The 25,226-nt window shown below is 42.5% G+C and overlaps 1 long non-coding RNA gene across 6 annotated transcripts in view; it reads right to left on the minus strand.

The window, feature by feature from the left end:
• LOC147027359 (uncharacterized) overlaps nt 1-25,226 on the minus strand; it is a 166,783-nt gene that overhangs the window by 20,057 nt on the left and 121,500 nt on the right. Inside the window, exon 1 of one of the 6 annotated variants that reach the window (XR_015057012.1) lies at nt 6,097-7,021. The exons of the other annotated variants lie outside the window; for them this stretch is intronic. This is a non-coding gene — a long non-coding RNA (uncharacterized LOC147027359). Of the gene's footprint in view, nt 1-6,096; nt 7,022-25,226 lie in introns of those variants that run through there. 6 annotated transcript variants of the gene reach the window in all.

The raw sequence follows: 25,226 nt of genomic DNA on the forward strand, positions 1-25,226 counted from the left end.
GGCCGTTCCTTCACTCTCGCGTGCCCGTCCGTGCGTGGCCGTACGTGGAAAAAAAAACAACTTTCAAACAACCACACAGGCCGTTCCTTCGCTCTCGTAAACGATGACTGGATTGGGGCATTGTGTTTATCTATAAATGCGCATAAGAAATCGAGAAATTATTAGAATACATTAAGTCATCACTATCCAGAAGTAGTGCGTGCCCGTACGGAATGTTCACATCATTTCACGAATTATCGCTTTCATTGAAGTAACAACTGCTGTGATACTTACACACACATAGTTAATTAAAATCCAAATTAAAATCAAGTTTACCTCCCTGTCTTTGCTAGCCATGACATTCGCTGCCATTGACCATTGCCACGCCTACGCCACGGTGAGGTGACAGGGTAGGATTTGTAGGAGACCTGAAAGTACAGTGTCATTAGGTATTCCATGTTCGAATTGTTTTAGTTTGAAAATAGTTTTAAAAGAAATAGTTTGCAAAGCATACCACCAAATTGAGATGTATTTATTGTTGGCAAGCATGTTGAGTAGAGCTGAATTCCTTAACACTTCCAAAGGCCACACCGTTTTGACAATTGGAAACAAAAAAAAGGTGTGCACTTTTTTTGATAAATTATTTTCGGAACAATTTTTCTTCAATAAATAAATAATAATTGTCTCCATGTACACACCTTTATCTCGTTAACACCTCTTCATAAACAACATTTCTGAGGAAACGGCGCTTCTTCTTTGTTTCCTCGTCCAGGGCAAGAATGCGGAGGCTGCTGGATCTGCCAACGTTTTGATAAATTATTAGTTTTAATTGCCAATTATTCAATTAGCACCAACGTATTTTGCTTTTTCGCAAGGATAAACACAAAGACAAGAGAAGACAAAAAACCCGTAATGGCGAACGCGGCTGAGGCTCTCTTCCCCATCGGCCACACCTACGCAGCAATGTGTCCTGTCATTGGTTGGTAAATAAATGGTCGCAGTAACGTGTCCTGTCATTGGTTGGTAAATAAATGGCCATAACTTGGGAAGCACTTGTCCGATTAATATCAAACCTTGAAAAGGCACATCCTCAGGTCACCAGCAATATACCTGGCAAGTTTCAATTAGATCGGACCAGTGGTTGGCGAGAAATAGCGGTCACACACACACACACACACACACACACACACACACACACACACACAAACACACACACACACAAACACACACACACACACACACACACACACACACACACACACACATTGCTGGAATTATAGATAGATATTGGAGTATCACTCTAAACTGTGGCTTTTGCATTCCATTTTTCACTTCTTTTGTGATGAAGTCAAATGTTTTCGTTATTCTTGGCATCATCCATCGGAAGAACGTTTCAACCGTTAATTTGGCTCAAATGAAACATCTTCAGTTCACACTCCTTGGCCCCTTCCCTTCCCAACAGGCTGTAAACAACAAACCGTTTATGCATGAGCCTCACAACTACCGAGTCTTGTGTTAATCCAACTATTTTGTCCCATTTTTGTAAGATCTGTGGAAAAATCTGACATTTTTTTCCATATTCTCAAATTTTTTGTTTGTTTGTTTGGTGTTTTTTTTTTTGGCCTAAAACACTCCCCAGCACTCACTGATGAACCTCTGAAAATTTGACGAAGATCCGTTCAACCATCTCTGAGAAAATTGGTGACACAGCCAAATGGCTCTCTTTCAGTATAGATGACTTCGTAGTTCATAAAAAGTTTTTTTTAATCGACACTTCAATCCACGAAAACTTGATTGCTGTGACTCAAACCCAGTTGTGGATAAAACCCATCATGATAATCAGAAATGTTTTGAGTCATGCAGTTTCACTGATACCATATATACATCTAAAATGATGAGGTTAAAAATAAAAACATTAATCATGAACATCGAATCTATCTTGAACGGAACTACAGCTTTGCCTACATAGGAGTTATTGAGACAAAGGTTTGATAACATGAACAATAGCGGGGGTGGGGGTTGAGGGGAGCAGGAAGGAAGATGGGGGAATCGGAGAGGAGAAGAGGAAGTGAAAGATGAGGAAGGTGGAAGGAAATTGACTGAAAAACGGAAAGAAGAGAGGGGTGAAGGATGAACAGAAATAGATATAGTGACTAACGTAAAGAAATAATTAATTTAAGACATTTTGCACTCATGTTCCAAGTTTTTGGATGGAATACTGTTCTTTGAGTTTCCGGGAGTCATTGCTTCCATGGTGGGGTATCAAACCACAAACAGACATATGATGAATAGCATGTCCTGCCTGGCTAAAGTGACGAGGAACCGGTTTACGTTTCTGACATCGTAGAGGTGTTCTCTGAAGCGGGTCTCCAAGCCGTTGTACAGTTTCACCGATGTGGAGTTTCTTCCAAAGTGAGCATGAAATACAGTAGATTACATTAGAGTTGGTTGGGGGTAAAATGATCCTTGATATTGATGGTGTGGGTTTGATGAAGTCATAGGTACAGGTGGTAGATTCTAATTGGTCCTGTCCTTTTAACCAGAAAATATCACAAAGTTTTGTCTTATTGGAATCAAAACAGAGGTGGTTGAGAGAAGATTGAAGTAGTTTCTGTGTTGTCCTGTGTGATTCTAAAGCTTCATTGGATAATTATGATACACCAAAGTGCGAATTAGTTCATCATTGTCAGGTTTTGTTTTTGGAAGTAGAAGATTTTGTCTGTTGATTGGTCCGACACGGTCGAGGGCATTTTCCACCACGATGTGTGAAGAACTGACACATTTCCCCAGCTTTGCATTCAAAGTAAGAATCATCATTGGAGGGATGACGTAGCCTCAGAAACTGAGAATAAGGAATGGAATTCTTAACATGAGAAGGATGAGAAGAGGAGTACATTAGGTGGCTGTGTGAGTCTGTTGACTGGCAGTGAATAGTGGTCATTAAACCAGTATCTTCCAAAGAAACTTTGATATCCAAAAAAAGTAACACAAGTAAGTATCTGAAATCTCCCATGTATAGTTCAAGCTTGGTATTGGCTCAATGGTTAGGGTGGCTGGCATGGGGGTCTTAGGGTCCTGAGTTGGAGCCCTGTTGGCTGCCCAATTAACATCCAGGTGTGGTTGACGGACTGTCATCCTTCTGAGGTCAGTGAAATGAGTACCACTGTTGTGGTAGAGGGGCACAGCATCAGCAGCATATTTGCTCCCCAATAAAAATGATAGCTACCCGGCAGCCAAGCTGCCATGTGCAAGAATAACAAGAAAATGTGTAGTGGAGAGCAGGTTGAAAAGAATTGGTGAAGTTGATGAATTGTTCAAGTTCAGATTTGCGACAGGAGGTTAAGCCAATGCAATCATCGATGTAGCGTCCCAAAAGTTCTGGTGTCAGAATATCAAATTGAGAGCAAAAAATTCTGTTCTTCAATAAAACTGAGAAAAAGGTTGGTATGATTGGGACCCATTTTTGTACCCAAAGCTACACAAGTAATCTGTTTGTGGAGGTTTTTACCCCATCTGTGCAGCACACAAAGCAAAAAGTGTGATTTAGCAATTGGTTCACATCTGTCTGTCTGTCTGTCTGTTTGACCGTCCGTCCACAAACGTTAGTTTGTAATTGAGGAACAATTTGATTTCAATGGAATGTTATATTTTGAACACAAATGAGAATATGAGTCGAAAAACTAGAACCTGGAGTTATGCAGTACTTTGGCCCTGAATTCATCCCGATCACGCATGCGCAGAGGACTGAGAGAATTTTTAAGCGGTGAAGCCGCATCAATATTTGGCTATTTTCTTCCGTCCTTCCATCCGTCCATCAAAAACGAAGCAGAATAATCTTTCTAACACTATAAAATTATGAGGTGTGTGTGTGTGTGTGTGTGTGTCATGCTTTTTGTGTCCATTAATGACATACCTATTTACCAGATTGCTGAGATCCCTTTCAACCTTTTAAGACCCCAAAAACTCCAAAAGACCCTTAAGACACAAAAGACCCAGAAGACTCAAAACACCAAAAGGACCCAAAATACCCAGGGGACGCAAAAGCCCCAGAGAACCCAGATGACCCAAAACTCTCCAAAGACCCAAAAGACCATGAAGACCCAAAATACCCATGTCACTGGAGTACCGAAGTAGTTTCTGTGTTTGTTGATTGTCTGCGGAAAGTGGATGCAGCAACGTGCTGCTCCAGCGCATGCTCCCATACCTGACCTGACACAAAAGTTGCTGAGGACCCAAAATGCCCCGAGGACCAAAAAGAACCAGATGACCCAAAAGCTCTCGAGGACCCAAGAGACCCCAAGAACCCAAAAGATCTCGAGAACTCAAAAGACTCAAAAGTCCCCAATGACCCAAAAGACCCACAGGACATAAAACACCTGAAGAGCCAAAAGACCCAGAGGACCCAAAAGACCCATAAGACCCCTCAAACCCTGCAGACCCTTGAAGACTATAATGAATTGATGAGTTCTTCCATGGCATGGCATTCTATTTACAAACATAATTTTTTTTTTTAATAATAACATTGTGACAGACCATACAATAATTAATACTAATAATATTAACAACAATAATAATAGTATCATTTGGCAAGAATAATAACGAACGTATAATCTCTACCCCAGCCCAAGCACATCTGGTGTTGGTGAAAGGTAAACCAATGCTCAAGCAGCACAGCAGGGAGGTATGCTACAAGGCCTTTAAGACCAATGAAAATGTGGTACAATGGACAAAGGGCCCACTTGTAATTATAATGGGTGCTGAAGAGTTCTGAAGGCGAACTATAAAGGGTAATACCAAAGGATAATTCTCAAGGGATGTTCCAAAGGGTAATTCCAAATGGTAATTCTAAAGGATAATTATAAAGGCTGATTCCAATGGAATAATTCTCAAGGGTAATTCTAAAAGCTAATTATAAAGGGTAATTCTAAAGGGTGATTCTAAAGGGTAATTCTAAAGGGTGATTCTAAAGGGTAATTCTGAAGGGTGATTCCAAAGGGTAATTCAAAAGGGTATTTCTAAAGGGTGATTCTAAAGGGTAATTCTAAAGGGTAATTCTAAAGGGTGATTCTAAAGGGTAATTCTAAAGGGTAATTCTAAAGGGTGATTCTAAAGGGTGATTCTAAAGGGTAATTCTAAAGGGTAATTCTAAAGGGTAATTCTAAAGGGTAATTCTAAAGGATAATTCTAAAGGGTAATTCTAAAGGGTAATTCTAAAGGGTGATTCTAAAGGGTGATTCTGAAGGGTAATTCTGAAGGGTGATTCCAAAGGGTAATTCAAAAGGGTAATTATAAAGGGTAATTCTCAAGGGTGATTCCAAAGGGTAATTCTAAAGGGTGATTCTAAATTGTAATTATAAATGGTGGTTCAAAAGGGTGGTTGTAAAGGATAATTCTGAAGAGTAATTCCAAAGAATAATTCTAAAGGTCAATTGTAAAGGGTAATTCTAAAGAATTCTGTTCCGTTTTTAGCTCACCTGTTCGAAGATCAGAGAACTATCGCGATACCCCCGGCGTGAGCATGGGCATGAGCATGAAAATGTTAAAGTTTTTAGTGCAAGTTATTTTCTTTCTAATGTTTTTATCTACCACACTATTTTTTACTGATTACAATATACAAATACATATATTGCTTTAAAATTATTTGGATCAGACCACTGCAATGCTTTATAAAAAATATTATTGGACTAGTCTTTTAAAAACGAAAAATGTATAAACAGGCGAGCATTGGGTGGCTTTGACACCACTCTGGTTGGGTATGTCGTGAGGGCAAGTCTCTCAGGGCTCTCTGCTGACTTTCTCAAAGTTAAGTTTCCAGTCGTTATCTGTCCAATTTTAACTCCTTATTTTCTCACCTACATCTCTCACCTACATCTCACTGTGTGTTCCTAGTTCAGTTTTGTTTCAAAAATCATGCTATTTTGTGAGTTTCCGTCGACCTTCTCTTCCCGGGTTCTTTGAGGCCTACCCATCCTTCCCCTCTCGGTGTACGATCGTTCATATTTATATTCTCTCCCTATTACCTTCAATTCCTATTTTCCCCACTTTCCCAATGCCCCCAACCCTCCCATCTAAACACTGTTTCTTGCCTTAAATCCAAAAACAAAATACAAAAACTACCTTTCTCCATGCATACCCACGAGTCCTGATCCTTCTAATTCTTCTTCCTTTCCTTCTTCTTCTTCCTTTTCTTCTTCATCTTCATCCTTCTGCTGGCACACCATCTTTATTCTACTTGAGCTGACCAACTCTTGCTATTACCCTCACGATTTCTTCCGACAACCTTCCATCCCCGAATCTTACCTATTCTTCAAAAATACATCAAAATTAATAATCTTCCATTTATCCTTTCGAGACATACACCTCCTGTAACCACGTGTCTCTCTCCACCCTCTTCCTGACACGTTTCATCGACCAAGCACCTTCGATCTGCGTTTACAGTTCCAAATGCACCAAACAACTCCACAATTTTACTTCAACATTCCCTTTTCCGAATGTTACACAATCCTTATTTAAAATAAATAAATTAACTTTTGACTATACACCTCCCATAATCACGTGCTTCTCCCGAAACCACGTGATCTGTTTCCACCCCCTGCGTTTACTGATCCAAATTCACCATTCACCTCATGATTTTTTTCTACAACCTTTCCATTACCTAATCTGATGAAAACTCTCTCAAACAATAATAATAATAATAATAATAATAATAATAATAGTAATAACGATCTCTTATAATGCTTCGTCTTCCTCTTTCACACGTGTGGTACTCATTACCGTATCATAATGCACAACTCTTCTACTATTTAAAGACTGCTCTCAATTCAACCTTTCATTTATACCTTGCCTAAAAAAATCCAACTGTTCCAGCGTTTCTTCTCTCTATTCGCCTTTATTTCATCCATCAAGAAACGTCTGTAATCACATTTCTCACCGAAAAATTAAAAAAAAACCCAGTTTGCTTTGAGTATTCGCTTTCAATCAAGCATTCTGTTTTTTCCAATTTCAGTGTCAACTCGCCCCTCTCACCCCTCACTCTCAAAGCAACCATCCTACTCTTCTCCCTCCAAACCTCCCTCTCACTTCTCTCAAAAACTCCCCTCACCTTTCTCCCTCAACTCTCCCTTCTCCCACCATTCACCCCCCCTCAGTCACACTTCTCACAGTTCCCCCCCACCTCTCATCCACAAAGCTTCCCCTTCCCCTGCCCTCTCACCTCCATCTCATCACTCCACCTCCTCAAATCCTCAACTGCCTTCTGCCCCCTCTCTTGCCCCCCTCTCCCCCAGCACTACAGAGCCTTTTCTCCTCCTCATCCGGCCCCCTCCCCAAACTATTCTGCAATCCCGCACACTCTTTTAACAACACTCCTGACCTCACCCCCCTCCTCCCGTGTCCTACCCTCCCCATCCCCTCCCATCCCCTACACAAAAAGCCTCCTCCCCTCAATCTTCATTAACAGTGTTGGCCTCAAATATCTGGGGCCTTTGCTCAAACCTTACAGATCTTTCCATACACGTTGCCACTGAAAAACCAGACGTAATCTGCCTAACAGAAACTTTCATCCCACAAGACGTCTCTGACTCCCAAGTATCTCTCCCTGGTTACTCCCTCCTCCGGGATGACAGACCTGAACCTCGTCCTGGTGGAGGAGTTGCTTTCTTCATCAAAGACTCTATTCCTCACTCTCCATGCACTGCCCTCACTCCCCCACACCCCCAGGAATACCTTGGCTATGGCTTCCCCTCCACTCCTACCTCATGTTTATACGTGTACTGTACCATCCACCAAACAGTGATGACTCCATTTACACCTCACTATCCGAAAACATGGACCAACTTCCATCATCTCATCCAAACTCTCTCTTCCTCATATGTGGTGGCCTCAATTGTCATCATGCCAGTTGGCTTGGTATGGGTACCTCTCTCACCTGTCATGGCACCTCAGCAAAAGCCCTATGCAAATCATTGGGACTAACTCAATCAGTCAATTTCCTGACCCGGATCTCAACCAATGGTGCTCCATCTCTTCTGGATCTGATTTTGACAAATTTCCCTGAAAATATCTGCTGCTGTTCCTCCGCTCCAATCGATTCATCTGACCACGTCCTTGTCAAAGCAAACATCCCTCTGGCTGTTATTAGAGAACCACCTTAGCGTCGTCGAGTCTGGCATTTCACTCAAGCGGACTGGCAGGTCTCCAAGCAGCCATCAAACTTCCAGACTTGTCTCCCATCGCTACGTTCTCCAATATCAACTCATACTGCGAATTCTTTCAAAGAAACTTGCTCTCCCTCATGCACAGATTTATCCCCTCTCGTGTTCAGTTGTCTTACCCTTCCTCCCGTCCTTGGTTTACTGAAGCTTGTGGCGAGGCAGTTGTCCTGAAACAACTTGCCTTTGTCTCATGGAAAGCAAACCCAACTGAGGGTAATCTTAGTTCCTTCCATAAAGCTTGGAACAAGTGCGTATCTACCCTCAGGAGAGCCAGAAAATAATATATTTTTGAGCTCAAGTCTGAACTCTCAAAGCTCTCTCCTTCCTCCAAATCCTGGTGGCATCTAATTAAATCTGTTTCTGGTGTATGTTCCCCTCCATTCCCTCCCTTAACTCAAAAGGCTGCACTGCAGATACCGCATGTGAAAAAGCTGAATGCCTAAACTCAGTGTTTGCATTGAAATCTTGTGTCCAAAACCCATCACTTTCTGCACTCACCTTACCCAGTCACACCCAACTGTCCCTGGACTCTGTGTCCTTTTCTCCTGACAAGGTGGAGAGCTTGCTGTCAAACCTCGACTCAGATTCTGCAACCGGTCCAGACGACATCAGCCCGCGTGTCTGAAAAACCTGCTCCTCTGCTCTTGCTCAGCCTCTCTCTGTTATATTCACCCTCACATTTGCTCAAGGTCATCTGCCATCTGCTGGGAAATCAGCAAAGATCACTGTCCTGCATAAAAAGGTGCAAAAACAGATCCCTGCAACTACAGACCAATCAGCCTTCTCCCAATCATCAGCAAGGTTATGGAATCCATCATCGCTTCAGATATTAAATCTTTCCTCTTCTCCAATGGCTTGATTTCCGATCATCAATTTGATTTCAGACCAGGTCCCTCAACCCTGGATATGCTGCTTCTGCTCTCTGAACAATGGATGGAGGTCCTCAATGCCGGACATGAAATCAGATCCCTATCCCGAGACATATCACATGCTTTTGATACGGTCTGACACCCTGCCCTGCTCACCAAACTCTCTTCCTATGGTATCCAAGGCCATCTCCACTCATGGCTCGCAGACTTCCTCTACTTTCGCAGTCAACGTGTGGCCCTAAATGGAGTTCTTTCATCCCCTCTTCCTGCCCAGGCTGGATTACCTCAAGGCAGCGTTCTGGGCCCTGTTCTTTTTCTGGTTTTCATCAATGATCTCTCCGACTCTCTGGAAAATCCTCTTTATCCCTTTGCTGATGACTCCACCATCTACCGTACCATCTGTCATCCCTCAGACCGGCAAGCAGCACCTTCTTCACTCACTGAAGATCTGGATAACATCACAAACTGGTCCAACACGTGGAACATGTCTTTCAATCCGGTCAAATCTGGCACTCTCGCTATGACACTCCAAAAGGACCGTTTGGAACCCCCCCCCCCCTGCATCCACTTTCTCAACAATCCTTTGGAGGCAGTCCTTTCTTTCAAGATTCGGGGTGTCACGATTGGTCATGATCTTTTCTGGGAAAGCCCTACTTCCAACCTCGCCTCCAAAGCCAGTCGCTGACTGGGAATCCTCCATCGTGCAGTCCTTCCTCGGCCCACCTGAGCTACTGACCACATACAAAGTTTTGTTCACAGCCTGATGGAGTACTGCTCTCCCCTCTGGACTGGTGCTCCTGCCTCCTACTTTCTCGGCTTCACGCTGTGGAAAGCAAGACATTTCAGATCATTGGCATCACTTGTGATGAGGCTGAGTCTTTGGGGCTCTCACTCTCTCACCGTAGGCAGGTCAGTGGTCTTTTTGTCTTCTCCCGTCCCCTCTCTGGTCTGACCCCTCCCCCCCCCGCTCTGTTTGCGATTTGTCCCCACCATATTTACACAGGGCGTTCAAGGTCCGCCAACAACCCCCTTTCTGGCAAAACTACCAAAATCACAAATCACCGCTCACCTTAACTCTTTCATTCCTCTTTTTTTGCACATTTGGAATAAACTCCCGAACTCTGTTCAATCCCATCTTCCCTCCAGGCCATCAAAACAGCTGTTCACCACCACCTCTTATCGTCCCCCATCCAAATCCTCGATCTTGACTACTCCCATTAATCCACCCGAAAACCACCTCCTTCAAATTCCCTGCTTTCCTTCCCGAAAGTCCCTGCAATGTCCATCTTGTATACCTCCATGTACCCCGCCCCTACCCTCTCCCTTCTACAGATCTCCTAATGTCTCTGTTCCCCACTCTTTAGTCCTTCCCACTCCCACCCCTCTTGTCTCAAGCCCCCCTTACTGTGCGTTGTGTTTTATCTCTTATACGAGCCTCCACAAGGTATACAAAAAAAAATTCTAAAGGGTAATTCTGAAGGATAATTCCAAAGGGTAATTCTAAAGGGTGATTATAATGGGTAATTATAAAGGGTAATTCTAAAAGGTAATTCTGAAAGGTAATTCTAAAGGGTAATTCTAAAGGGTAATTCTAAAGGGTGATTATAATGGGTAATTCTAACGGATAATTCTAAAGGGTAATTCTCAAGGGATATTCTAAAGGGAAATTCTAAAGGGTAATTCTAAAGGGTAATTCTAAAGGGATATTCTAAAGGGTAATTCTAAAGGGGATTCTGAAGGGTGATTCTAAAGGGTAATTCCAAAGGGATATTCTAAAGGGATATTCTAAAGGGATAGTCTAAAGGGTAATTCTAAAGAGTAATTCTGAAGGGTAATTCCAAAGGGTAATTCTAAAGGGATATTCTAAAGGGTAATTCCAAAGGGATATTCTAAAGGCTAATTCTAAAGAGTAATTCTGAAGGGTAATTCCAAAGAGTAATTCTAAAGTATAATTCTAAAGGGTAATTCTCAATGGTAATTCTAAAGGGAAACTCAAAGGATAATTCTAAAGGGAAATTCTAAAGAGTAATTCTAAAGAGTAAGTCTAAAGGGTATTTCAAAAGGATAATTCTAAAGGGATATTCTAAAATGTAATTCTAAAGGGATATTCTAAAGGATAATTCTAAAGAGTAATTCTAAAGGATAATTCTAAAGGGTAATTCTAAAGGATAATTCTAAATGGTAATTCTCAAGGGAAATGTAAAGGATAATTCTAAAGGGCAATTCTAAAGGGAAATTCTAAAGAGTAATTCTAAAGAGTAATTCCAAAGGGCATTTCAAAAGGATAATTCTAAAGGGATATTCTAAAATGTAATTCTAAAGGGATGTTCTAAAGGGTAATTCTAGAGCAATTATAAAGGATAATTCTAAAGGGATATTCTAAAGGGTAATTCTGAAGGGTAATTCGAAAGGATAATTTGAAAGGTAATTCTCAATGGTAATTCCAAAGGGAAACTCAAAGGATAATTCTAAAGGGATATTGTAAAGGGAAATTCTAAAGGATAATTCTAAAGGATAACTCTCAATGGTAATTCTAAAGGGAAACTCAAAGGATAATTCTTAAGGGAAATTCTAAAGAGTAATTCTAAAGAGTCATTCTAAAGGGTATTTCAAAAGGATAATTCTAAAGGGATATTCTAAAATGTAATTCTAAAGGGATATTCTAAAGGGTAATTCTGAAGAGTAATTCTAAAGGATAATTCTAAAGGGATATTCTCAATGGTAACTCGAAAGGAAAACTCAAAGGATAATTCTAAAGGGATATTCGAAAGGGAAATTCTAAAGGATAATTCTAAAGGATAATTCTCAATGGTAATTCTAAAGGGAAACTCATAGGATAATTCTAAAGGGATATTCTAAAGGGAAATTCTCAAGAGTAATTCTAAAGAGTAATTCTAAAGGGTATTTCAAAAGGATAATTCTTAAGGGTGATTCCAAAGGGTAATTCTAAAGTGTAATTATAAAGGGTAATCCTAAAGGGTAATTCGAACGCGTGATTCTCAAAGGTGATTCTAAAGGGTAATTTTAAAAGGTACATCGAAAGGGAGATTCAAAAAGGTGATTCTAATGGGTAATTCTAAAGGGTTATTCAAAAATGTAATTATAAATGGTGGTTCAAACAGGTGGTCGTAAAAGATAATTCTGAAGAGTAATTCCAAAGGATAATTTTAAAGGTTATTTCTGAAGGGTAATTCTGAAGCATAATTCTAAAGGGTAATTCCAAAGGGCAATTCTAAAGGATAATTCTAAAGGGTAATTCTAAAGAGAAATTCTAAAGGATAATTATCAAGGGTAATTCTCAAGGGTAATTCTAAAGGGTAATTCTAAAGGGTAATTCTAAAGGATAATTCTAAAGGATAATTCTAAAGGATAATTCTAAAGGGTAATTCTAAAGGGTAATTCTGAAAAGTAATTCTGAAAAGTAATTCTAAAGGGAAATTCGAAAGGGTAAAGCTAAAGGGTAATTCTGAAGGGGAATTGTGAGGGTAAAGCTGAAGGGTAATTATAAATGGTGGTTCAAAGGGGTGGTTGGAAAGGATAATTCCCAAGAGTAATTCCAAAGGTTAATTCGAAAGGGTAATGCTAAAGCGTAATTCCAGATTAAGTAGGGTGTGACTGGGGAAAGTGGGTCCACAAAGTGATGGGTTTCGGACACAAGCTTTAGATGCAAACATCGAGTTTAGGCATTCAGTCTTTTCACATGCGGTGTCAGCAGTGTGGAAATTTGAGGTAAGGGAGGGGATCGAGGTGGAACATACACCAGAAATGGACTTCACTAGACGCCCCCAGGATTTGGAGGAGGGAGAGAGGTTTGAGAGTTCAGACTTGAGATTAGAGAGATGTTTTTTGGCTCTCCTGAGGGTAGACACACACTTATTCCAAGCTTTGTGGAAGGAACTGATGTTGCTTTCAATTTTATTTGCCTTCCATTAGAGCATTCGGCAAAGGCAAGCTGTTTCTGGACAACAGCCTCACCACAACTTTCAGTGTACAATGGGCGGGAGGAAAGGTATGACAACTGAAGATGAAATGGGAAAAACTTGTTCAAGAGAGAGCAATTTTCTTTGAAAGAAGTTCAGGATGAGTTGATATTGGAGAAAGTAGTGATGGGAGACCAGACTTGAAGTTTGATGGCTGCTTGGAGACCCTGCCAGTCAGCTTGAGTGAAATGCCAGACTCGACGGCGGTGAGGTGGTTCTCTATTAACAGCCAGAGGGATGTTTGCTTTGACAAGGACGTGGACAGATGAATCGATTGGAGCGGAGGAACAACAGCAGATATTTTCAGGGAAATTTGTCAAAATCAGATCCAGAAGAGATGGAGTACCATTGGTTGAGATCCGGGTCGGGAAGTTCACCGATTGAGTCAGTCCCAATGAGTCGCAGAAAGCTTTTGCTGAAGTGCCATGATCGGTGAGAGAGGTACCCACACCTAGCCAACTGGCATGATGACAATTGAAGTCACCACATGTGAGGAAGAGAGAGTTTGGATGAGAGGATTGAAGTTGGTCCATGTTTTCGGAAAGTGAGATGTAAATGGAGTCATCACTGTTTGGTGAACGGTACAGTAAACATATAAACATGAGGTGGGAGTGGAGGGGAAGCCAGAGCCAGATATATTCCTGGAGTTGTGGGGGAGTGAGAGCAATGCATGGAGAGTGAGGAATAGAGTTTTTGATGAAGAGAGCAACTCCTCCCCAGGGGTGAGGCTCTTGTCTGTCATACCGGAGGAGGGAGTAAGCAGGGAGAGATACGAGGGGGTCGGAGACATCTTGAGGGAGGAAAGTTTCTGTTCGGCAGATTATGTCTAGTTTGTCAGTGGCAACCTGTATGGAAAGATCTGTCAAGTTTGTGCAAAGGCCCCGAATATTTGAGGTCCACACTGCTATGAAGAGTTGTTCTAAAGAGTAATTTGATTTTTCTAAAGAGCAATTCTGAAGGTCAGAGTCAAGTATGGGAGCATGCGCCAGACCAGGCATCGCTGCTTCCACTTTCTGCTGGTACTCCAGGGGCCTCTGGCTGGCCATCCCCCATGCAGATGCCTGGCCCATCCCCATCTCCTTGAGGTGCTGATCAACCTGCTGCAACCACGAGGCACGTGATCGGCCCATTAGGGTCGTCTCCTCACGAGGCTCCCTCGCTGACAGAATCTGGTGGCAGGATCAGTGTCAGGAAAATGAGCCACATATCCATACAGCCGCAATTGAGCCACACGTCACTGATTTCAACGAGCCAATTATTTTTGACATGAACATGGACCAAAAGGTCAACATTGGCTCAAGGTCACCAGCTAAGGTGGGATTTCTAAAATCACCAATTTTCATCCGAATGACTTGAAATTTGAAGAGAAGTTTTATTTCAGGTCAATTATTTCAACCAGCTGATTATTTTTAAGGTCAATAACGGCCAACAGGTCAACATAGGCACAAGGTCAACAACTAAGGAGGTGTTTCTAAAATCCTCATTTTTTCATCTCATTGACTTGAAATATGAAGAGGATTTGCATATCAGGTCACTGAATTCAACCACCCATTATGTTTTAAAGTCAAAGTTTTTCTATGGATTTTGCAAGTATTGTGCTCCGCACGATGTCTTCTTATTTGTCATTTGGAAATTTTTTGTTTTGTTGTTTTGACAATGTTGATCGCCTCCGTTTGCTACTTGCAAAAATTTTATTAAACTTTTTGACAAGTACGTTGATCACCTCCGTTTGTGTGTGTGTGTGCGTGCGTGCGTGCGTGCGTGCGTGCGTGCGTGTGTGTGTGTGTGTCTGTCCGCTTGCCTCCAGCCAAAACCGTACAACCGATCGTTCTGAAATTTTTAGAGATTAATGTCACCTGCCCTGCGACGGAGCCAGTGTGGTTTCGTAAAAATGAGTCAACCAAAAATATCTGAAGAGGCCAATAGGCCTATTTGAACCAGATTCTCTAAAATCATCAAATTTCATCCGATTCATTTGAAATTTGCATATCAGATCATTGGATTCAAACAATGATTACTTTTGAGGTTATCATCGGTCAAAAGGTCAACATGGGCCATAAGGTCAACCCAAAATAGCCCAAAGTTTTAAAATTGTTTCTAAAACTACCAATTTTCATTTGATTGACTTGAAATTTGAAGACTGTTTGCACATCAGTTCGTTGCATTCAACCACCTCTTAATTTTGAGATCAACATAGGCTAAAAGGCCAATTTGGGCCAAATCGGGCCAAATTTTCTAAAATCCTCAATTTTCATCCGATTGACTTAAAATTTGAACAAGATTTGCATATCAGATCAGTGAATTCAACCACCTATTAAGCCGCTGTCACACCTTGACGTATCAAAATGTATGTAAAACGCTGGCGTACGCTGAACTATTGATGTTATTTTTTCAGTTTTTGGCATATTCATAACGAGTTGGATGTATGCATAACGTATTAGTAACGTACACAGAACGTTTCGATAACATATAGATGACTTATAGCAATAGTGAAGCAGCATAGCAAACCTGTTGTGCATTTTGTGATACAAGCACCAAATTTGGCACAAATGTACATTAATATGTTGCGAACATTTTCAGATATTGGGCCACTTGAAATTCTCTCTTTATGTCCGCCATATTGGATTTCAAAATGGCCGCCACTTGAAATCTGCATTTGCTATTATCTCTGGACGTAATGCACCTATTGACTTGATTCTGGGATCTAAATGTATGTTTTTGGGGGCGAGGAATCCAATCGTACCATTTTCAACTTAATATTATCTATCACAGTCTGTTATATAATTTTATTTGGAAATTATCCAGGCAAATATTGGATTCAACACAATACTTTGAAAAGAATGTCTTAGTTCTGTAAATGTCTTAGGTATAATACTGACATGCTACATGGTCTAGTATTTGAGGCTAGGTGTACTGGTATCTGAGGCTAGGTATATACCGGTACTGAAGATACGTGTACATAAACAGTGTCATGTTAACAAGTTCAGCATTGCCACAAGTACATGTATGTTGTTGACTCATCGTCACTCATCGTTTTGGCTTCATCGTCATGTGCCGTCCCCTTCACACACACAGAGGGCTGTGCACTGAAGGGCAGCCTTTTGCACTTGCAGCGCCTCACACACCCTTTCTTGCACTTGCAAGAAACTAGCTCAATGCAGCTGTGAGCTTCCTCAGTTAGCCTGGTCCAGTAAGGTGTGTACTGTCCTTCTCCAGTCCTTGACCAACCCCAGTTGGTTGGTGGAGGGAGCTCAGGTGCTGGCAGCAGTATCTGACTCCACACATGTCCACCTTGATACACTGCCCTCTTGACATGTTCCTCCAGAGCTGCCTTTGTTGGAGGGATGAGCTGCACATTGTTCTTCCTTTCAAAGAGTTTCCTCCTGGCCTTGTCAATGTCTCTGCATTTGCTGGTTCGATCATACAACAGGATCACGAACCTCTCGATGATGCGCATTGCATCGTCTGGCATGTCACGAGGTGCAGAGGACAGCAGCAGCAGCACCTCAGTGAGTTCTGGCAGTACCGTCCAGACTGCCCACGCAGTCTTCTTGCCATGTCTATGAAAACTAGACACAGTGTCGCATCCAGTTAGAGCGTGGAACATTGGCAGTGCACGAGCCTTCTCTCGTCCCAATCCAGCTGCTATTTCGTGTGCTCCTAGGTATCGGAAACTCTGGCCTGTTCCGAATGCCAGCCACAGTTTGTCTTCTGGTTGCAACTCCTGTGCCAGGGACACTGCCAGCACCACAACATCGGTGTCTACAGTCCGGATGAGTATTGCATGGTGTCCATGCTGGACTGCGTGAGATGCATGCAGCAACATCCGACTGTCAGCTTCTTCATGGTTACATGGGGCGAGTGAAGTCAGATCTGGTAGTAGTGGCTTGCTGAGCACTGCCTCTCCATCAGTAATGACGAGTTGCTTGTCCTCCTGGTCAAACCATTCCATGAGAGCTGCTGAGAGGAACCTGAACAGCTCGGTCTTGTTGCTGTCCACTCGTCGGAAGTTCTGCCAGTTTCCTGGTATAGCTGCAGCAGCCACCACACGTCTCTGCACACCTTGTCCCCGCTTTGCACGTGTACTACCTTTCAGTGAATCAGCAAGGTAAGTATCCCAGACCAGATCCAGGCGTCACACTGTTTGCAGCTTCGTGGACATATATGGGATGAAGATCTGTTGTGCATACTCTTCATAGGTCTTTGATGCAGCCGGCTTCAGCATCTGGATGATGGCTGCTCCATCAAGCACAATACAGGTTGTGACAGGAGTCTCTGTCTTTGCATTGGAGACTTCTTCCAAGCATGTGAGGAGATCACTCTTGGTACCAGTGCAGAGGCTTCCACCATCAGACAATGCAGGAGGACATGCTTGATTCTCGTGACAAAAGAACTCCTCAAGGTTTCCATCCCTCGTCTGGCAGCCAATGTACAGGCGTGCGAAGAGTTCACAGTCATTCTTGATGGAGGCGAGCTGTTGCTGACCAGCGCTCTGGCTTCTTGGAGTGGAAGTGCTGAACACCTTCAGCTTGTTACGAGGAATGGGTGCGTCCACTGCCTTTGTTCTGTCCAACAGACACTCTCTGGTGAAAGCCTCGAACTGCTCTTGGCCAATCCTCTTGGCATTCATCACGGTCTCCACAGCAGCAGGATCTGCGATCTCCTTTGTGTCCAGTTTGACTACATCCTGACTCTCCTCCTCGAATGGGTTGCCCATCTCCTCTATGACACCGACGAGAGCGAACATCTTTCACAAATGAGGCCTGTACACTTGGCGTCTGATAATGATGACGTGTATCTGCTGTTTGCCGTCTCCAGTGTTGGTTCCCATCCTGGAATTCTTCGATCACCCTGACAACTTATGGTCCCGCAACCATCCAGCGACGTAGAGCACCAGGGTTGTCAGTGAGCCCAACTGCTCCACAGTCTCCTTTGATGCAGGCATTATTCTGCTCATGTGCCTGGTCAATCGGGATTGAAGAGAACACCCTCTGTGTTTTCTGAACGGTGAAGTGGCTTTCCCTGAATTTCCTGGCTACATCTGGGTGTCTGATGTTGTTACTGAGTTGTTACTAGTGATTTAGTATAGTTTTTTTTAATTTATTTATATTTACAGAACTAAGACATTCTTTTCAAAGTATTGTGTTGAATCCAATATTTGCCGAGATAATCTCCAAATAAAATTATATAACAGACTGTGATAGATAATATTAAGTTGAAAATGGTACCATTGGATTCCTTGCCCCCAAAAACACATTTAGATACCAGAATCAAGTCAATAGCTGCATTACGTCCAGAGATAATAGCAAATACAGATTTCAAGTGGTGGCCATTTTGAAATCCAATATGGCGGACATAAAGAGAGAATTTCAAGTGGCCCAATATCTGAAAATGTTCGTAACATATTAATGTACATTTGTGCCAAATTTGGTGCTTGTATCACAAAATGCACAATTCTTTTGAATATTTGGGCTAAGCCGCCCCACTACAACGAATGCTTAGCGTGTTGTTGGCATTCACAACCTATGCCCAACGATAGTCTATCGTATGCATAGAGCACAGTAGCGTATCGCCGACGATCACGTGGCGTAGCCTATTAAAAGGCTGCCGCTCGACGATTCAAATCATAACCGCACTAGACATCGAAGTGTCAAGGCCCTGTCACACCTTGACGTTTTAGCCAGCGTATGCCGACGTAAGAAAAATTTGCTGAATACGCTGGCACACGTCGAATACGTTATGGGTAAGTTTTGTATACGTTAAGAGCACGCTGAAACACGCTGGCATACATCGTAGTACGCCGAGCACGTCGACAAATTTTAAGCATGCTCAAATTTTTAGACGTATGCCAGCGTATGACGCACACGTTCCGCATACGCTGGCCATAAGTTGTAGGCACGTTATGCGATCGTTTACATACGTTGCTTGTAAGTTACTCATAAGTTGAAACACGTTGAGGTAATGTTTAGCGTACCCGAAACTTATTTCTAACCTATGAATAATGTGCTTTGAACCTATGAGTAACGTGCTTTGAACCGATGACTCACGTATCTCCAACACATATTGACGTATGTAGATGTATTTGACGTCTTCCGGACGACCACAGAACTTACTGAACGTGTTACTAACTTACAGCTACCGTATAATGGCGTATTGGCAGCGTTTAGGGGAATTGGTGTATAAAAATGGGGTACACACAGGAGGAACCCGTCAGTGTTCCAGACTCCATGTTTTTTTTGTTTTTCTTTTCTTCGGTATGACGGTGATGTTGACACTTCGATTTCTAGTGCGGTTATGATTTAAATCGTTGAGCGGCAGCCTTTTAATTATATTATATTATATTATAACCGCACTAGAAATCGAAGTGTCAACATCACCGTCATGCCAAAGAGAAAAAGAAGAAAAAAAACCATGGAGTCTGGAACACTGACGCTAAACATTACCGCGACGTGTTTCGACTTATGAGTAACTTACAAGTAACGTGTGTCGACGTGTGTCAACGATCGCGTAACGTGCCTACAACTTATGGCCAGCGTATGCGGCACGTGCGAGTCATACGCTGGCATACGTCGAAAATTTTTGAGCATGTTAAAATTTGTCGACGAGCTCGGCGTACTACGACGTATGCCAGCGTGCTTCAGCGTGCTCTTAACTTATACAAAACTTACCCATAACGTATTCGATGTGTGCCAGCGTTTTAGACAAATTTTTCATACGTCGGCATCTGCTGGCGAAATCGTCAAGGTGTGACAGTGGCTTTACATTTGAGGTTATTATAGGCCAAAAGGTCAAAATGGGCGAAAAGGCCAATTTGGGAAAATTTTTCTGAAATCCTCAATTTTCATCCGATTGACTTCAAATTTGAAGAACATTTGTATATGAGGTCACTGAACTCAACCACCAATTAATTTTGAGGTAAACATAAAGGAAAAGGTCAACATAGGCTGAAATTCTAAAATCCTCAATTTTCATCCGATTGACTTGAGATTTGAAGAGCATTTGCATATCCGGTCCCCAAATTCAACCACCAATTAATTTTGAGGTAAACATCGGCCAAATTTATAAAATCCTCAATTTTTTTATTCAATTGAATTGAAATTTGAAGAGCATTTGCATGTCAGGTTACTGAACTAAACCACCGACTGATTTTGGGGTAAACATAGGCCAAAGGGTCTACATAGGCCAATGGGTCAAATTTTCCAAAATCCTCAATTTTCATCTGATCGACCACATTTGAAGAGCATTTTCATGTACAAGAGATACACTTCTAGTCTTGGGGGATTTCAATGCATCGACTGGAACTGATAGGGATGGTTATGAGGTGTGTGTTGGTCCCCATGGGTCAGGAACTATCAATCAGAATAGCACTAAGTTCCTTGACTTTGCAAGAAGTCATGGACTTAGGGTGGCTGGTTCATGGTTTCAGCACCCACAAGCTCAGCGCTGGACTTGGTATTCCAACGCTGGCGGTGTGGCAAAGGAGATTGACCATGTCCTCATTGACGGTCGTTGGAGGATGATCCAGAACTGCAGGGTCTACCGGAGTGCTCAGTTCCTCAATACTGACCACAGGATTGTTGTAGCAACTCTAAAGCTGCACCTTAAATCCTGGAGAATGGTACCATCCCAGCCTAGGCTGGATGTTGGAAAGCTCAGGGATGAGAGAGTAGCTGAGGAGTTTGTGAATAGGCTGAGTGCACACTTAGGGGGGTCTGGGTGCTTTGGGGGGTCCTGAAGAATTGTGGAGCGCCTTCAAGACCACCGTCCTTGATGTTGCCGGTGGATGTCTTGGAGCTCACCGCAGGGCAAAGAAGAATTTTGTCTCTCAAGGGACACTAGATACCATTGACCAGAGTCGCAGGGCCAGGCTGAATGGCAGAGCTGAGCTGTTCAGGTAGCTGAGGCGTAAAACTGTACATGCACTGAGGGTGGACAAGGAGGCCTATGTGCGAGGAATCTGTGAGGGGGTAGAGCATCACCTGTGGACAGGTGATTCTCGTCCTGCTTACAGGGGAATTCGCGCATTACGTTCATCCAAGCCCATCCCTCGGAGCACTGCAGTTCGAGCAGAGAGTGGTAGGCTCTTGACAGAGGAGTCTGAAGTGAAGGACCGCTGGGCCAGTTACTTTGAGCGGTTGTACCAGGCTGATTCCCCAACAGTCGAGTTGGACGTCAAGGGTGTTACAATCCCTGTTGCTGACCCTCGAATCAACTGTGGTCCACCTTCGCTTGTGGAAACACGGGCTGCGGTGAACCAGTTGAAACAGGGCAAAGCTCCAGGGATCTGTGGCATCCATGCTGAACTTCTCAAGGCTGGTGGAAATGCTGCACTCGTGTCGCTGCACGCAGTTTTGTGCTCTGCCTGGAACACAGGCATCATCCCAACTCACTGGAAGAGGGGCCTTGTTGTCCCTCTCTGGAAAGGGAAGGGTGATCGCCAAGACTGCAACAACTACCGAGGGGTGACGCTGCTCTCAGTGCCGGGCAAGGTCTTTGCTCGGATAATTCTTGATAGGGTTCGCCACCATCTGCTTGAGCACCAGCGTCCAGAGCAGTCAGGCTTTACACCAAAGAGGTCAACGATTGACCGTATCCTTGCCCTTCGTGTCCTCACCGAACGCAGACGAGAGTTTCGGCAGGGGCTGCTTGCAGCCTATGTTGATCTCTGTAAAGCGTTCGATTCAGTGAATCGGGATCTCCTCTGGAGGATTCTTGGTCTTCGTGGGGTGCCACCAAAACTGATCGATCTGATGTCTGAACTCTACTCTGGTACTGAGAGTGCTGTGAAGTGTGGTGGTACCATCTCTGACTTATTTCCAGTTGTTACTGGAGTTCGTCAGGGATGTGTACTGGCCCCCACACTTTTCAGCACTTGTATGGACTGGATTTTAGGGAGGATGTCAGAGAGATCAAGTTGCGGTGCATCATTTGGGAATGTCAAGATCTCGGACCTTGATTTTGCAGATGATGCAGTCATCTTTGCGGAGACTTTAGACATCCTTTTGGGGACCCTCGAGGTGCTGAATGAGGAGTCAGAGCCGCTGGGATTACGAGTTTCTTGGGTCAAAACTAAGATCCAGGCTTTCGGTGACATCTTGGATGCTGCTGTCCTGTCTGTGTCTGTTTGTGGTGAGGATGTTGAGGTCATGGAGAGATTCACTTACCTTGGCAGTGATATTCATGTCTCTGCTGGCTGTGAGTCAGAGGTCAATAGACGTCTGGGTCGGGCCTGGCGAGTCATGGATTTACTGGATCATGGGGTGTGGCGCTGCCGGTACCTGTGCAGGAGGACGAAAGTCCGAGTCTTCAGGTCCTTGGTACTTCCAGTCTTGCTCTATGGATGCGAGACTTGGACTCTGACCAAGGATCTGAGACGGAGACTTAATTCCTTTGGTACCAGGTCTCTTCGGAGAATCCTTGGCTATCGCTGGTCGGATTTTGTGTCCAACAAGCGGTTGCTGAGAGAGACTCGGATGAGATTTGTTACCTGCATAGTCCGTGAGCGTCAGTTGCGGCTGTATGGACATGTGGCTCGTTTTCCTGATGCTGATCCTGCTCACCAGATTCTCTCAGCGAGGGAGTCTCGTGAGTGGAGGAGGCCAGTGGGCCGACCACGTGCCTCGTGGTTGCAGCAGGTTTACGATCATCTCAAGGAGATGGGGATGGGCCTGGCATCTGCCTGGGGGATGGCCAGACGGAGGCCCCTGGAGTACCGGCGGAAAGTGGACGCAGCGACGCGCTGTTCTGGCACATGCTCCCATACCTGACCTGACCTGATTTTCATGTCGGGTCGCTGAATGCAACTTCCAATTCCTTTTTAGATCAAAATTTCAATCCAGGCCTCATTTCTAAAATTGATTGAGAGTGCCAAAAACTAAATATATAACTATATCTCAAAATGTTGTGGACGAGTCATGACAAAACAAGGTGAATGAAATGAATAGGTGACAAGAACAAGGTACCGTATTGAAGTTTCATAAAATATGGTCAACCTAACAGGTCTACATAGCCCAATAGGCCAATTTGAGCCAAATTTTATAAATCCTCAATTTTCATCCGATTGACTTGAAATTTGAACAAGATTTGCATATCTGATCAGGAAATTCAACCACCTATTACTTTTCAGGCTATTTTAGGTCAAAAGGTCAACATAGGCCAGGTCAGCCGAAAATAGGCCAAAGTTTTGAAATTGTTTCTAAAATTATCAATTTTCATTTGATTGAATTGAAATTTGAAGATTATTTCCACATCAGGTCGCAGCATTCATCCACCTATTAATTTCGAGATCAGCCTCGGTTAAAAGGCCAATTTAGGCCAAAATTTAAAATTTTTCTAAAATGAACAATTTTCATCCGATTGATTTGAAATATGAAGATTATTTGCACATCAGGTCGATGCATTCAACCATCTATTAATTTCGAGATCAGCCTCGGCTAAAAGGCCAATTTAGGCCAAAATTTTAAATTGTTTCTAAAATTATCAATTTTCATCCGATTGACTTGAAATATGAATATTATTTGCACATCAGGTCGCTGCATTCAACCACCTAATAATTTTGAGGTCACCTTCGACCAAAAGGTCAACATCGATCAAATTTTGAAAATCAATTTTAATCCCATAAACTTGAAATTTGAAGAGCATTTTCACGTCAGGTCACCAAATTCAACCATCTATTAATTTTGAGGTAATCATCAGACAAAAGGTCGACATAGGCCAATAGGCCAATTTGGACAAAATTTTCTAAAACCCTCAATTTTCATCCGATTGACTTGAAATTTGAAGAGCATTTTCATGTCAGGTTGCTGAATTCAAACACCTATTAATTTTGAGGTAAACATAAGCCAACATGTCAACATAGACCAAAAGGTCAACATAGGCCAAAGGTCAACAACTTAGATGAGATTTCGAAAATCCTCAGTTTTCATCCAATTGACTTGATATTTGAAGATATATATTTCAGGTCATTGACTTCAACCAACTAATTATTTTAAGGTCAGCATAGACCAAAAGGTCAACATTGGCCCAAGGTCACCAGCTCAGGTGATATTTCTAAAATCACCAATTTTCATTCGATTGACATGAAATTTGAAGAGAAGTTATTTTTCAGTTCACTGAATTCAATTAGCCAATTGTTTTTCAGGTCAACATGGACCAAACGGTCAAAATAGGCCAAAGGTCAACAACTTAGGTGGGATTTCTAAATTCCTCAATTTCCATCCGATTCACTTGAAATTTGAAGAACATTTGCAGATGATGTCGCTGAACTCAACCACCAATTAATTTTGAGGTCAACATAAAAGAAACAGTCAACATAGGCTGAATTTCTAAAATCCTCAATTTTCATCTGATTGACTTGAAATTTGAAGAGCATTTGCATGCAAGGTCACTCAATTCAAAAACCTATTAATTTTGAGGTAAACCTCGGCCAAAAGGTCAACATAGACCAAAAGGTCAACAGAGGCCAAATTTCTAAAATCCTCAATTTTAATCCAATTAACTTGAAATTTCAATCGCATTTGCAAATCAGGTCAAATAATTCAACCGTTCTACTAATTTTGAGGTGAACATCGGCCAAAAGGTCAACATAAGCAGAATTTCTAAAATTCTCAATTTTAATCCAATTAACTTGAAATTTCAATCGCATTTGCAAATCAGGTCAAATAATTCAACCGTTCTACTAATTTTGAGGTGAACATCGGCCAAAAGGTCGACATAGGCCAACAGGCCAATTTGAGACAAATTTACTAAATCCTCCATTTTCATCCGATTGAGATGAAATTTGAAGACTATTTGCACATGAGTTCGCAGAACTCAACCACCTGTTAATTTTGAGGTCAACAAAGACCAAAAGCTCAATATAGGCCAAATTTCGAAAATCCTCAATTTTCAGCCGATTGACTTCAAATTTTAAGAGCATTTGCACATGAGTTTGCTGAACTCAACGACCTCTCAATTTTGAGGTCAACATAGACCAAAAGGTCAACATAGGCCAAATTTCTAAATTCCTCACTTTTAATCCAATTAACTCGAAATTTGAAGAGCATTTGCAAATCAGGTCACTTAAATCATCCACCAACTAGTTTTGAGGTAAACATAGGCCAAAAGGTCGAAATTGGCAAAGAAGCCAATTTGGTCCAAATTTTCTAAAATCTTCAATTTTCATCCCATTGTCTTGAAATTTGAAA

This window comes from Eptatretus burgeri, chromosome 4 (genome assembly GCF_056783735.1).
Source record: "Eptatretus burgeri isolate ZD-2024b chromosome 4, Ebu_testis_v1, whole genome shotgun sequence".
Lineage (NCBI taxonomy): Eukaryota > Metazoa > Chordata > Myxini > Myxiniformes > Myxinidae > Eptatretus > Eptatretus burgeri.